The sequence below is a fragment of the Amblyomma maculatum genome, chromosome 8 (assembly GCF_055883805.1).
Source record: "Amblyomma maculatum isolate TAMU_Amacu chromosome 8, ASM5588380v1, whole genome shotgun sequence".
NCBI classification, from domain to species: domain Eukaryota; kingdom Metazoa; phylum Arthropoda; class Arachnida; order Ixodida; family Ixodidae; genus Amblyomma; species Amblyomma maculatum.
The window spans coordinates 56,151,130-56,157,948 of record NC_139351.1 but is presented as its reverse complement, the minus strand read 5'-3'; positions in this window follow the sequence as shown (position 1 = coordinate 56,157,948).

Here is a 6,819-nt window from a genome sequence, read left to right as displayed (position 1 = left end):
ACCTTTTGATTACTTGATGAACCTGCGGAGGGATTTTGTTCCTAAATTGAATTCCATCAATATATATAATCATCTCTAGACGATTGGCTAAAGTTATACGTTTCAATAAAACCATTCCGAAGATAGCCATATTTGCAAACCTAAAAACATTTTGGTAAACCGAAATTGTTAGCTTCGATTTCCACGTAAAAAAATATCTGTTTTAATGCTGCTCCTTTTTTTTTTTATTCTTAATTCTAAAGTTTTAAAATCACATTTTCGTCCATGCATGACTTTCTACTTTTATTTGCCTTTAAGAAGAAAACGTTCACAAGAGGGACGCATGACTTTTAAATCACGTAGGTGGTGTACACTATAAGCGTTCCCGCTCGATTGATTAATTTAAACTGATTGATTTATAGGAAGGGAAAGGCGCGGCAACTGTCTCACTTGTTTTCTGTGGACACCTCAACCGCGCCGCAAGGGAAGGAAGGTGGAAGTGAATGGGAAAAGAGGGAAGGAGGAGCCGGTAGTGGAGGGCTACGGAGTAATTTCGACCACCTGGGGATCTTTAACGTGCGCTGACATCGCACAGCACACGGACGCCTCTCCCGCGCGAATTGAACCTGCTGACTACATGTTCGGAGCAGTGTGTACTTCTAGTCTTTCACCTTGTTGCTTGCGGGCTCTGAAAACTACATGGATAACATGAAACCTTATTTGAAAGCTCTCTTGACAGGCGACCAACAGCATATCAAGAAATCCTGCTGTCACTGTGTCGATGCTGCAGGAAACGCAAGAAAAAAAAAAAAGTGAGCGGATGAACAAGCAAAAAGTAAAAAGAACACCAAGTAAGATCTCGGCTGCAAATGTAGCCTATTTTAATCCTCTTGGCCGTCGCTGTATGACATATGTTGCTATATGAACCGTTTTTTATTCTTCTTCTCGAAACTATATTTTCTGCCATTTATGCTTTTGCGAACAATCGTAGCGCTTTTCCCGAATAGATACATTTATTTTTCGTATATTCGGCTGTGCAATGAACCACGGAAGAATGAAATTGTGCGAGAACATTTATTATTGTTGCATTTGTTTTAAAACATTCCGTATTGAAAAATATTTTGTTGGTAATTGTGTCGTAAATACAAATGGCGATATCGTAATTATTTTGGTTCATCGCACAGCTGCTATCTTTATGCATATAACTGCGAAAATGTTTTCTTGTGGCGAGGTATATAAGAGTTATGATTGTTGGCATGGGATACATATTTAGTACATTTTTTGAGAATAAAAGTAAGAATTTTTTTTTCTATTCGAACTTTTTTACTGTAGTACAATAAGACTATACTAAATACTAAATTTTCTGTGTTTGCTAACATTTTTTTTTCTCCAAAGCGGCCTCCTACTTTAAGAGGTCCGGTTTGAAGGCCATTATCATAACTTATTTGTAGTAAGAAAGCTAGTAATACGTCATTCGATGACGTAAAATATACTGAAAATGGACGCCCGACTGAATGACAGAAAGTCGCTAGACTGGCTTGAAGTCGGGAAGTCACTGTGCCAATTTGTCGGTGCAAGTAATTCTGTGTTCGTATAGCCTTAATCACCGCAGGGCATGTGTTGTCCGCTGGGTTGTGTCCCGCAGCCTGTTCTAAGACCGACACATTTACAGAATCTACCGCTACTAACCGTTACTCATCGGAACACCCGAGTCCCTAACCCGATTGCGGCTGCCTCCTTTCGATGGAGGCGAAGCGCAAATGCATCCGTATGATGTGCGTTGTCCATGAAAAAGATCACCATGCGGTCAGAATTATTCCGGAGCCCTCCACTGACTTCTTGTTCTCTCTGTTCCTACAGTCCCACCTTCTTTCTTTCTTTCTTTCTCTATTGCACGGGTCAGGTGTCCACCGACATGGCTCCTCTTTCTCTCTTTCCCCTTTCACTCCCATCTTCCTCCCTTCCCTTACGGCGTGGTTGCGGTGTCCTCTAAAAAAAAAACACAAGTGAGACAGTTACCGTGCCTTTCCCTTCCTATAAATAAATCAGTCCACCGAGAAGTGTGACAAGTAGAGCGTCTATAATTCCTATGAACTAATTTTTTTTTCATCTGTAGAAGAAAGTACCGGTCATTAAAAAACATGTTATTGCATTGAATTCATCAGAGATAAGCAAATTTAATAAGCAGACAAAAGACAGAAGTTGAATCTTCTTAAGGTGGATCAGAAAAAGTGAGTTGATTAGTTGCATGTAATTGATAATTGGTTCACAGGAAAGAAAAAATGTGGTATCTGTCACACTTGTGTCTGTGGACACCTGAACCTCGCCGTAAGGGAAGGGAGGAGTGGCAGTGAAAGTGGACAAAGAGGAGCCGTAGCGGAGGGCTACGGAGTAATTTCGACCACATGGAGATCTTTAACTTGCGCTGACTTCGCACAGTGGAGGAGGTGGAGAAGTTTAATCTTCCTGGCCCTACGGGTGGGACGGTTAATGGGGAAGAAGTGTGAGGACCTTGTTTAGACGTGGTTTAGACCTGTTTTGTTACCGCTTCTGGGGATTCGCATGTGTATATCCAATCTGCATCCATTATAAAAAAATTACTTTGGAAGAGATTCGTTTATTCGTTTAGTTTTCCACTCGCCTTCTTTTCTTTTTTTTTTCTTTCTCTGCTGTTCCCTCGTCCATTTGTTTGAAAGAAAAAAAAAACTCTAATGTATTATTATTATTATTACCAGTCGGAATATCAGTTCTTCTGGACAGCAGCGTCCTTCATTACCCTACTGATTACTTCAGTTACATTGTGGATTGTGTAGAACCCCTCGGCTATTTTAACGGCTATTTTAACTCTCATAGCCTGAGTTGCTTTGGGACGTTAAACCCCACAAACCAAACCAAACCATTTTAACTGTGTTATCATTATTGGTAATAACATTGCTTTACTTGCCTCTTGGTACTTACGTGTCTAAGAGCGTTGACAAGCTGACCAGATCGAAGGGTCTGCAGAGCACTGCAGGCACAGTCAGTGTATGCATAATTTCCTCTTGGCCGTTTGTAGGCTACCTCTATTGTTTAGAACAGGGTTTCTCAAACTGGGTTCCGCGGTATGCTCTTTAGGGTTCCGCAGATCCCACCCACTGGCCTCCGAAAGCTCCCACTTTCGCCAAACCAAGACATAAGATGATCGTGCTTGTCTCAGAGAAGTGAGTATTTAATAAAATGCTGATTGCCAAATTCAAGAAATCAAAAGTGCTTAAAAAAATAAAAACTAGAAGAGAGATAGCCAGGAGGGCTCCATGCAAAGCAACTTCCTCTGATTGTGATGGCAGGAGCGGGCGGTTTCTTGGTACATATTGATGCTTGTTGTGATTTTTCAGACGAAAAAAGTTTGAGGACCACTGTTTTAGAGTATACTGAATTTACTCCAAATTGCACTTGCTTGGGTCAGTTATACTTTCTGATTAATTTTGATAGCCCTACTAGTTCTATTATATCTGTGGGATTAAAGGCATTCATGCCTTGACATTTCTGAATCAGGTATTTCGACTCGCGTGTGAGCTTGCCGGATATTTTGTCTGACTGTTCTACCGTCTACTTCTGTTGCGCACTCAGCAGTGATATATTTGAGATTAATGTAGCTCATTGCCTGACTATTCATATAGTCGTCCTTAATTAAATCCGAATGTGGCTTCTGCAGCGAGAGCCAGGAATTCTTGAGCTTTCAAATTATCGCTAACTGATTGGCTCTTCTTTCTTAATAGTTCTATCGATTTACTTTTTTTTTAATCTTGTGCTTCCCTTTTCTCTATTTGATCTTCTTTCCTTGTTCTCTGTATTCATTGTGGACGTAGAGGGTAATAATAAGCCCTAAACGTATTTAGGCGCTATAAAAAACTTTAATCAGTGTAATTTGTTTAACGGAACATGTGTTGATAGTTGGGCTAGCATATCTAATGCTTTTTAAAGAACAGGTTATACGACGGACCCGACCTTCTAGTCGTTTCTTCACTGCATACCGTTGCGGGGTGCCATACAGAGGGTGTTAGGGAGAACACGGAAATGAGTGGTTAGCGAGACCTATATTGCTATCTCGAGATAGCGACTAGCGCTATCTTCGAGGTCAGGATCGCATTTGAGCACTGTTAGCTGCGCCCGAGCATGTCGCCTCAAGGACAGGAGCGCGTGTTGCAATTGTGTGTTCGGATAATAGCAGTGGGCGCAACAGTAAAAGAAACGCGTGAGCGCTGATAGGGATGCGTTGTATACGGTAGCCTAGCCACGCTTCCTTCTTCTCATGTCAGTTTTTTTGTCCCTTGTTATACGAGACGCCAGCTTACTGTGGGGTGCTAGAGCGTGTGAAACTTTTCAAGAAAAAAAAATGTTATTGCCTCAACGCCTCAAGTTATTGCCTCAAGTGTTATTGCCTCAAGTTAATATATACCTACATTAAAAAGCCAGCACGCAAACTTTAAGCGTTGTTAAATACTGAGAAATGAATACAAGTTAGCAATGCCCCGCCGCTGTGGTGCAGTGGTTAGGGCGTTCGACTGCTGTGGTCAAGAATGCGGGATCGAATCCCGGCCACGGCGGCCGCTTTTCTATGTGCTGTGCAATGTCAATGCACGCTAGAGAACCTCAGGTGGTGAAAATTTCCGGAGCCTTCCACTAGAGCGTCTCTCATAGCCTGAATCGCTTTGGGACGTTAAACCCCATAAACCAAACCAAACTAAACAAGTTAAAAACGATTATAATATCTAGTTTTTCTTCTGCAGCTATGTCGTGTAAGGTGATAGATCAAAACGGTAACATACGCCACAATCCTATAAGCCCCATCTGTGCCGATACATTCGCCATACAGTGGAATACCACTTGAACGAGCGCCTTTTTAACGAATGATTCAGTTGTACGAACTTTAATAAATCTCCCACCGAAACTCCACTGAACGCTATGCAAACGCTCTTATTTTAACGACTAGATTAGACTTTTCAGCCGGTACTCATACAACTCACTCCACCGGTACTCCTGTATACACATTTTCAGCCAGTAATCCTGTAACTCAAAAAGCATAGCAAGAAACAAAAGACGGGGATGACGATAAGACAGGACCTGCGCTATGCTTTTTGAGTTACGATGTCTAGCCAACACGCCCATTCCTATCCTTTTCTGGTAATCCTGTGTCTCCCATGTGATGCTGAGCACTTCAGCAAGCACAACCCTCACTTTAGTTTGGGTATTTTTACGCTGAGAACCCCATTTTTTTACTTCGTGACGAAAAGCGGCTGTTATTTAGCTTTAAACTAAACTGGCAATCCAAACAAGCTTATAGCCAGCCGAATCCATAGCTGGTTTGGTTTGGTTTGTGGGGTTTAACGTCCCAAAGCAACTCAGGCTATGAGAGACGCCGTTGTGGAGGACTCCAGAAATTTCGACCACCTGGGGTTCTTTAATGTGCACTGACATCGCACAGCACATGGACGCCTTGCTTTTCACCTCCATCGAAAAGCTGCCGCCGAGGCCGGGATTCGATCCCGCGTCCTTGGGAGAACCCATAGCTGGTTCTGCACGTTTAATTGACTCCACAGTCGTAACCAGCCATGCCCAAAACTTCAGCCTTGCTAGGCATTTTACTCCAAGAAAGCGTACGTATGCATGCTGATCAACCATACTCTTCTGAAGCAATCATCTGCTTAGAAGAAGCTGAAGGCCGTTACTGCCCAGCAGATCACTGTGTCGTACAAGGTTCACAGGAGTTTGCACACAGTGACTGAGTTCAAGCATCCTGCAGTCTTAAATTGGAAAGTGCTGCCAAAAGTTGACTGCATTCATCGCTTGCCAATGAGCGCAGTGACAAATAAATTGGTTGAGATATGATTTGAACACCCAGTGTTTCTTGGAGCTAATGGGAACAAGCTTCCAGGCGCTTATTTCAGTTCAGCGGACTTTCACTTTAACGAACTTTTTCCTAAGGCCCCTTAAAGTTCATTAAAGTGAAGTTTCACTGTAGCGGGGTAATGCAGCAGTCGCTTTCGGTGTTACAGATTCATAGGCGAGTGTTATCAGCGACTGCAAAACTTCCATGCACATTTTGCCCAGGGTAGAATTGAACAATCGAATTCAAGTTTTCTTAAGATTCCTTTCCCATAAGGGACCTAGCATTTATTGGAGTACCAGTACTCTCTGGAAACCCCGGGGGAAGCGGCTATCCAGAAGCCCGATATTTAGTCGGCTGAGTGGTGACAACCTCCGCCCTGGGCACAATCAAGGATAGCCTAATTTCATTTCATGACTTAACCCACCACTTCTACCTTGGGTGAAGAAAGTTTCTGCCCTCGCACGAAAGTCTCATTAAAGAGCAGAATGTCACCACAATAAGACTGCGAACTCCTTCCCTAACTCGATAGTTTTCGTTGATATGTTCTCAAGCTAATTTGCTCCCGAATTAGGGAAAATGCCTACTCAACAATTTAAGAAAAATCCTGCTTCCAGACGATTGGAAAACCCTATTGTTCCTCTACACACAAGACCGGATCCCCAAACGCGCCTATGAGGTGACCATCTAGTATAAAATGTAACCGAATACTATAATTGTCTGCCTGAATATACATTTTTCTCTCTTTCTCAGTGGAGTCTATTGAGAGTGAGACAGAGCACCTTTTCTTTTCACGCAATCAGTACTTCGCTCATATTTTTCTTTCGGGCTCCTAAGTGACATCTTCAGAGCAAGTATTGTCACCATTTTTTACAGCAATAAAATACATGTTTCCGAGTCAGACGTCACTATAGTACAGTCCAATGGCTTTCCGAGGGATACAGCGTAACTAATTTCGAGCACATAGTCATACA